Source organism: Cibotium barometz, chromosome 65 (genome assembly GCF_041138505.1).
Source record: "Cibotium barometz isolate CiBa-2024 chromosome 65, ASM4113850v1, whole genome shotgun sequence".
Taxonomy (NCBI): Eukaryota; Viridiplantae; Streptophyta; class Polypodiopsida; order Cyatheales; family Cibotiaceae; genus Cibotium; species Cibotium barometz.
The window spans coordinates 21,817,291-21,824,310 of NC_141110.1; positions in this window are offsets into that span (position 1 = coordinate 21,817,291).

Consider the following 7,020-nt stretch of genomic DNA (forward strand, 5'->3'; position numbering starts at 1 on the left):
GACTAGTGAAGTGTGGGGTTTTTAGTGCTCCCAACACTTTGGACTTTGTCACCATCAATGTCAAAAAAGGAAATCGTTTCTTTGTGACACTGAATATCTGCTCGATTTTAGACTAGCTAATCGATGCCAAGAATCGCATTGTAAGTTCCCAAGGGTAAATCTTTGAGAAGGAACAACGAGTTTCCCCCCAAGAAAGAATTTTATGTTTCATGATAAGTGAGGAACATTTTTCCACTTGCCAATTCCACCCTCATTAATTTTACCTTTTCTTAAATCTAAAATCAACTTTTTCATGCATCCAGGTGAGATAAAAGAACAAGTACTTCCAGAGTCAACATAAAGTAAATTTCTTAGACAGGAAAGTATATGGAGTCTGGATCACTAAAAATTGATTATTCTTTCCCTGGTGCTCTACCATAGCGTGGAACCTCCCGTGCTCTTCTTCTTCCTCATATGCTACCAAAGTCACAACTTTGGAGGTAACAAAGGGAGTTCTTCCTTGGTTGTTATTGGTTTGGAAATTTTCTTAAGGGGAGGGCTTACTATTCATCAAAATTGGTAGCCTTTAATCACTCCCGCAGTCTTACGTTTGGTGTGCCTAGGTTCCAAACATTTAAAGCACCTATTCTCAAGCCTAGGCACACCAATCTTACATCTGGTGTGCCTAGGTTCCAAACATTTAAAGCACCTATTCTCAAGCTTGGCACTTTGAAAAGGTTCTAGAGGTAAGAAAGGTCACCTTGAGTCCTCTGAGACCCCTTGAACCTTATTGGAAAGGGAGGCCTAGATTTGGGGTTCTTACTATGAATGATCCCCCTTTGATCCTCCTTGATTAAAGGGTCTTTTCTTTTGTTTTTGGTGTTTGGAACTTGATCCTTTTTGGAATTTGTCAAAGCTTTGGCCCTAGAAAACTGCATCTCTTGCATGGATGATGTGGCCTAAATGGTTTCCACTACATGATTTGATGGCTTATCTAATCCTTGATAAGAAGCATAATCTCAAATATCAAGGGAGCATATCCCATAAGATTTGCAAAAACTGTGGTACTCCTCCACAGTCCTTCTTGAGAGAGCTTGGAGAAATCATTCATCTTCTGGTTTTCAAACTTTGGATGATTATATCTTTCAATGATATAGCCCTTTTTATATCATCCCAAGTCTGATGGCCTTCATTGAGATGATTGGTTTGACATAAGTTCTCCCACCACAGCTTGGAAAATCCTTTTAGCTTTGTTCTTTCCATGGCTACCTTTCTCATTAAGGTTAGCGAGGTCAAAATAGTCTTCCATGGCTACCTTTCTCATTAAGGTTAGCGAGGTCAAAATAGTCTTCCATGGATTCCATGGCTACCTTTCTCATTTTAGCTTTGTTACCTTTCCATGGCTACCTTTCTCATTAAGGTTAGCGAGGTCAAAATAGTCTTCCATGGATTCCACCCATGCTTCGACTACTTCACTGAGATTAACTCTTCACCCAAAAACCAAAGAGCCTACATCTTTTAAAGTGTGGCCTTGATTTCATCCATAAAGAATTTCTAAATCATTATGCTACAAAAGAGACCTTAATTACAAGAAAAAAAATCCCCCATCATTTATTTCAAAGTGGTTATTACATCTTTTCAACTTTAGGAGCCAAAAGTTTAAAGGGGATGACGAACACAGATTTTCTATGAGAAAGATAGAGACTAAGAAACCTTAACCTCTTGATGTGTATGTCTAATCCCCTCAATCTAAACCCATGGTTTACATATCTTTGAATGACCCCCAATCTTTCCCTTATCATACCAAGAAGGATATTTGTTGAGATGTGGTGATATGATCTAAATGGATATGGCACTTGTTCCATGCCCTCGACACATAAGCTTGATTATCGAAGTCTATAAATAGAACTTTCTCAATATGTCTCAGTAAATATTTTTGTTCATCTTTGCTTTAATGACCGAAGTGTTCAAATGTGAAAGCTATCATATCGTGTTTTCCATAGAGAATTTTGGAATATTACTTGATCTCGTCCTTCATTAAAAAGCCAAAAAATGACTATTCAAAAAAATCATTTCTTTTGAAAGAAGAGACAATTATAATGAGAAAACTGAGCACCATTTATTTGTATAAGAGCTGGGTTACATCTTTGGTTTTAAGTATGTAAAACATTTTTATCAATTTTGTAGGGTGCCATCTATAAAACTTGGCCTTGGGTAGAAACGTCTCAAGTACTGATGGAGATTAATTCTACTCGGGTACTAATGGAGATACATCATGTGAGAATACCCGCATATCTCATTAGAAAAATCAAGGGATTTTTTAAGGGCTTCACACGTCCATAATTTCAGGGCCGTTTTTAGCAAAAGTACTTGATAGAAAAATCAAAGGTCTTTACATATCCTCGATTTTTGGGCCTTTTCTTGGCCACAACTAATAATATTTTAGTTTGTAAGAACTATTTTATTTCTAAGGTTTTTCTTAGTGTAGAATTTGGGTCTCGAGTTGACCACGCACTAACTAGGCACTTAAATACTATAGCTATAAGGACCCAACCGTTCCTACGAACCAAAGGTGGTCCCTACTATTCAATGTTGAGAAAAGTAATGTGTGAGTGTGCAACATGAATAGAGCAAGGGGAGGAGCATGCACTTATGAAAGAGGAATAGGCTAAGGGTACATTAGAAAAGGTTGATTTGTTTGTTCATTTGTAAAAGGTGAAGTCAAAGGTCAAAAAGATAGCACATGGAAAGTGCAAGGGAGCACATGTAGTGTGACCATTTATGGACACATGGTTGGCACTAGGGTGCACACATCTTGTGAGTTGGGAGCTCCATGAGAGATATATAAGCATGTACTTGGATTAAGCTAATGCAATGAGATTATGTGGGTTTGTTATCAATCACTTGTCATTATCTTGCTATTAACCTAATCACTCTTTGTATTATCTTAATCAATATGCCTAATCATGTTTCTCATATGCTTTGACCTTCCATGAATTCAAATCATACTTGAATTCTTAACATGGTATCAGAGCCAATTATCTCTCCATAGCCTTCTATTTCTTACCCATAATTGCTTCTATTTCACCAAGCTAAGCTTGATTAAGACCTTAATCTCATTTATCTTCATCTTCCCCTTTGTTGGCTAGAATTCAAGCCTTTGATTCTCTCTCATCTCTTCAGATCCTCACCAATTGCCATCAGATCTTAGGAGATTCTTTTCCTCATCTAGGTGGATCAACCCATAGAAGGAATTGGCTAATTTTGATGGCACTCGCTCGTTTATTATTACGAATTTCTATAGTCTGCTTATTCGCATCATTCTCCGTGTGTAAGCCAAATTGGGCCAAGCCCTTTTGTGAGCATTTAGTGCATGCCTTAAGGATTCTACAACTCAAGGTTTATCGAATTTCATCAAGAATGCACATCACAACAACGAAAATACTAGTCTTCGCAGGCTTACAAGCATCTAGCACAAATTCTGGCAAAAATTGAGGTATAAGTTGTCATTTTCCCATTCATCTCATCAAGATCACTAAATGTATACAAAAAGCCCCATGAAGAAGTGTCTCTACATGCTCAATTAAAGGCTCCAAGCTCACAATCTTGCTAATCATATTTTTTGGGTACTAATCTTATCATTAAGATATAATTAGTAGTAATTGGGGTTAATTGAGAGTAAAATTAGAAAATTGGAACTAAGTCTTGCTTGCATCAAGAAGTGGGCACTTGCATTCAAATCTCTTTTTTATTGAGATTAGACACTGACCTTGAGTAGTACTCAAGTGTTAAGACCTTCTCAACCCCAAAATGACTACTTCATTTGTGATTGATAAGTTCAAAGAGGAGTCCTTGCACACATGGCAAGTCAAAATCAAATTCATGTTAATGAAGGATGGGCTATGGGGCATTGGAAATGGAAGGGAAAAATGCTCGAAGGATAATAGGGATGAAAAGAACAAATGGTTAAGCCGAGATGAAAAGATATTAGCTATCATTGCATTAGGATTGGGAGATGGATTTATCCATCACATTGCATCACAAGATACATCTAAGGGTGTGTTAATGGGGGTAACATACTTCCTCACACACACAAGAGAAAGAAGAGGAGAAAGGTGCATGTAAGGGTCGCATCCGATGAATGGCACTTAGCCAACCCTATGAGGGTTAACTCCCTGATGTGAGGCCGCTAGGGCCTCACTTCACACTCTCTTTGTGTCACCCAAAGAGAGATACAAGGCTAGGTAGTGAGCATGAGGAAAAGAGCTATGGAGAGCTCAATCTCGACCTCATGCCAATAGTATGCAAATAGAGAATGGTAGATAGCAATGAGAAGGTAGAAGAGTAGAGAAGGGAGAGCACTACCATTCCTACTCACACACACCAACAATCTAAGCAAGAAAGCCACAACACAAGCAAGCAAGCAACCATAAACTCAAGAGAGAGAGAGAGAGAGAGAGAGAGAGAGAGAGAGAGAGAGAGAGAATGCAAGACTCAATTGAGACAAATGGGATTGTCCCTTTTCATATTTCATAAAATGTTATATATATATGAGCTCATATTTACAATGTCCGATCGCCCAATTACAAATGGGGGCCCAAAACTAGTCTTCCTAGTTTAACTAGCTCTATGTACATCAATTCCTTATGACTGGCATTACACAAGTCGTGAGCTCAGTCATCCCATGTCTCTTTTACAATAAGCGCTTAACGAGGTTACAAAAAGATGAGTTACAAAAAGGCGTAGTAGTCACGCAAAAGGTCATGCTAATCGGAGTGGCTAACATACCCCTGTCCCGATAGCAAGTCCGTCCTCGGAATTGGTCAAAGAAGCTATTTGTAGTAGACAGAATAAGTGCGGAGGAAGTCCCATCGCAAGGTAGGAGCGAGAGGGGCGCGATGGAAAACCCTATAGCTAGTCCAAAAGATAGTCTCCACCAGCATGTCTTCAAAAGTCTGGAGCCTCCAAGCTAGCATCCACATGATGCGCTCGTAGTAGCCAAATAGTTGCTTGAGAGTTGGCCCTTTTTTGATGTCGAAGGCAAGACCTTAGGCTCCTTCAAAGTAGTGGTCCCAGGTGGGGAACGACTCTAGCAAAGTGATGGTGAGGTTAAAGAAGCGGATTGTGGCTATCATTGCTGGGTTAGGGACCTGGTCGGTGACGGATAAAGTTGTGGAAATGCTTGACCATGGATTCTTCACAGTGCATGGATGGTGCACGGACGAGGGCGCGAACCATGGTGGGAAGTTGAACTGCAACTTCAGGTTCCTCTATTGTTCTTCATGGAACATCTTCCAAGCCCACCGTCGTTGAATGGGAAGGTAATCGGGGCCGAACCTCAATGTGCTCGGCGTGTTGCAGTAGACTTTCCATATGAAGGGCTTGCTAAGGAAGGGACGTTGCCACGCCGACTGCTCGCCCATGAGATCAAACATGATGGGATGAGCAGCGGTGGGTGGCCATTGGTATCCTCCGTGCAGGTTCAGGGTGGGTGGTCGCACTGCCAGGTGTTGTGCTTCATGTCAAGGTACGGGCAAAGGGAATGGATGTCGAGGTGGTCAGTGACGCGGGTGATTTTGGAGTTGTCAACCGAGCAGGATGGCGATGGCTCGCTCGAACTCCATGTGGTCCATAGGATCCCACCAATTCATAGGGTTAAGCAAAGGGTCAACTTCCTCATGCCTTAGATGGTGGTGGTGGCGGGATCTCTCCTTCTTTGAGTGGTGGGTTGGTGGGTTGCATAGCCGCAGCGACGGGGGTGGAGGGGGTGTCAATGATGAAGGGCGTGTGGCGAGGCTAGCGTTGAGAAAAAGTGGGGCTTTGCAAATGTGGAGGGTATATCCCGGAATGCTGTGTGCATTCCTAAGTTTAGGGATAGTAAAGGTGGCGAGGGGGGTGTGGGTGATGGGGGTGGAGTGGGAAAGTGAAGGGGGGGAGAAGAAGGTTGGGCACCAAAAAGAGGAAGAGTGGAGGTGCTTGAGGGGGGTGGTGATGGTGGGGGTTGTGCGTGAGGAGGTGCAGATGATGGGGGAGGAGGGGGTGGTGAAGAAGAAGATTGTGGGGGTGGAGGAGGCAAGCTACCCTACCCATCATTGCCGTTATGGTTGTCGTTCGGGGCAGGGCTCGCTTTAGCGTGACGACAGCCTAAGGACCGTGAGCATAGAAAAATTCGACAGTAGTGGTGGCCTCGGCTTTGTTGTACTCACATGGAAAGGCAATGTGTGTGTCATCAAACTGGCATATGCTAGTGGCCTCCATGACTTCGAGCTGAGAAAGCAGTAGTGGTAGAGGATAAGTAAGCCAGGTGGCGTCGGGTAGGGTGGTAGAGGATCATGTAGAAGGGAGATGTAAGCATCATGGACGACGTGCCAACCTGCAGTGCAAAGGTATTGCAGCGCCTGGCTAGAGATGAGGGGGAGGTATGGGTAGGGGCATACACCGTCTGGTAAAGAGAGGTCAAGAAAATCGACAGGGTGGGTGAGGTCAGAAGGGAAGCCGGAGGAGGAGGCTCCAGGCTATGAGGGTGGCTTGAAGAGGGTGTTGGAAGGAGAGAAGCCCCTGGAAGAAAAAATGGGGAAGGAGGCTGAGGCTATCTAGGGGGAGCTTAGTTAGAGCACCGGAATACTGCTGGTGGGAGAGTGGCTCATCAACATAAATATCATGTTGCAAAAGGTTAAGGCAGATGACTCAGAATTGTAGATCAAGAAGCTAATAAGGGGTTTGAGGGGGAATCCTAAAATGGGAAGCTTTGTGTGGAGGTCTCCATGAGCGCATCCACTTTGTGGTTGAGTGAGCTGGACGATGGAGCCGATGGCATGGATGGGGGTTGGGCTGTCCTGGGCCTCAGCTTCTCCAAGTTGCTCATGTAGGTGATGAATGGTAGCCTCTATTAAGTCACGATGCTTTGCAAAATCTGCAGTGGTGCGGGCTAGAACATTCGATGTTGTTTGAGCCTAGCTCATGGCCTCTTGATGTAGGCCTTCAATGATTGTAAGCTCTTTATGGGCTCTCTCGGCACTACGTGGGATGGTTAACCTGTTG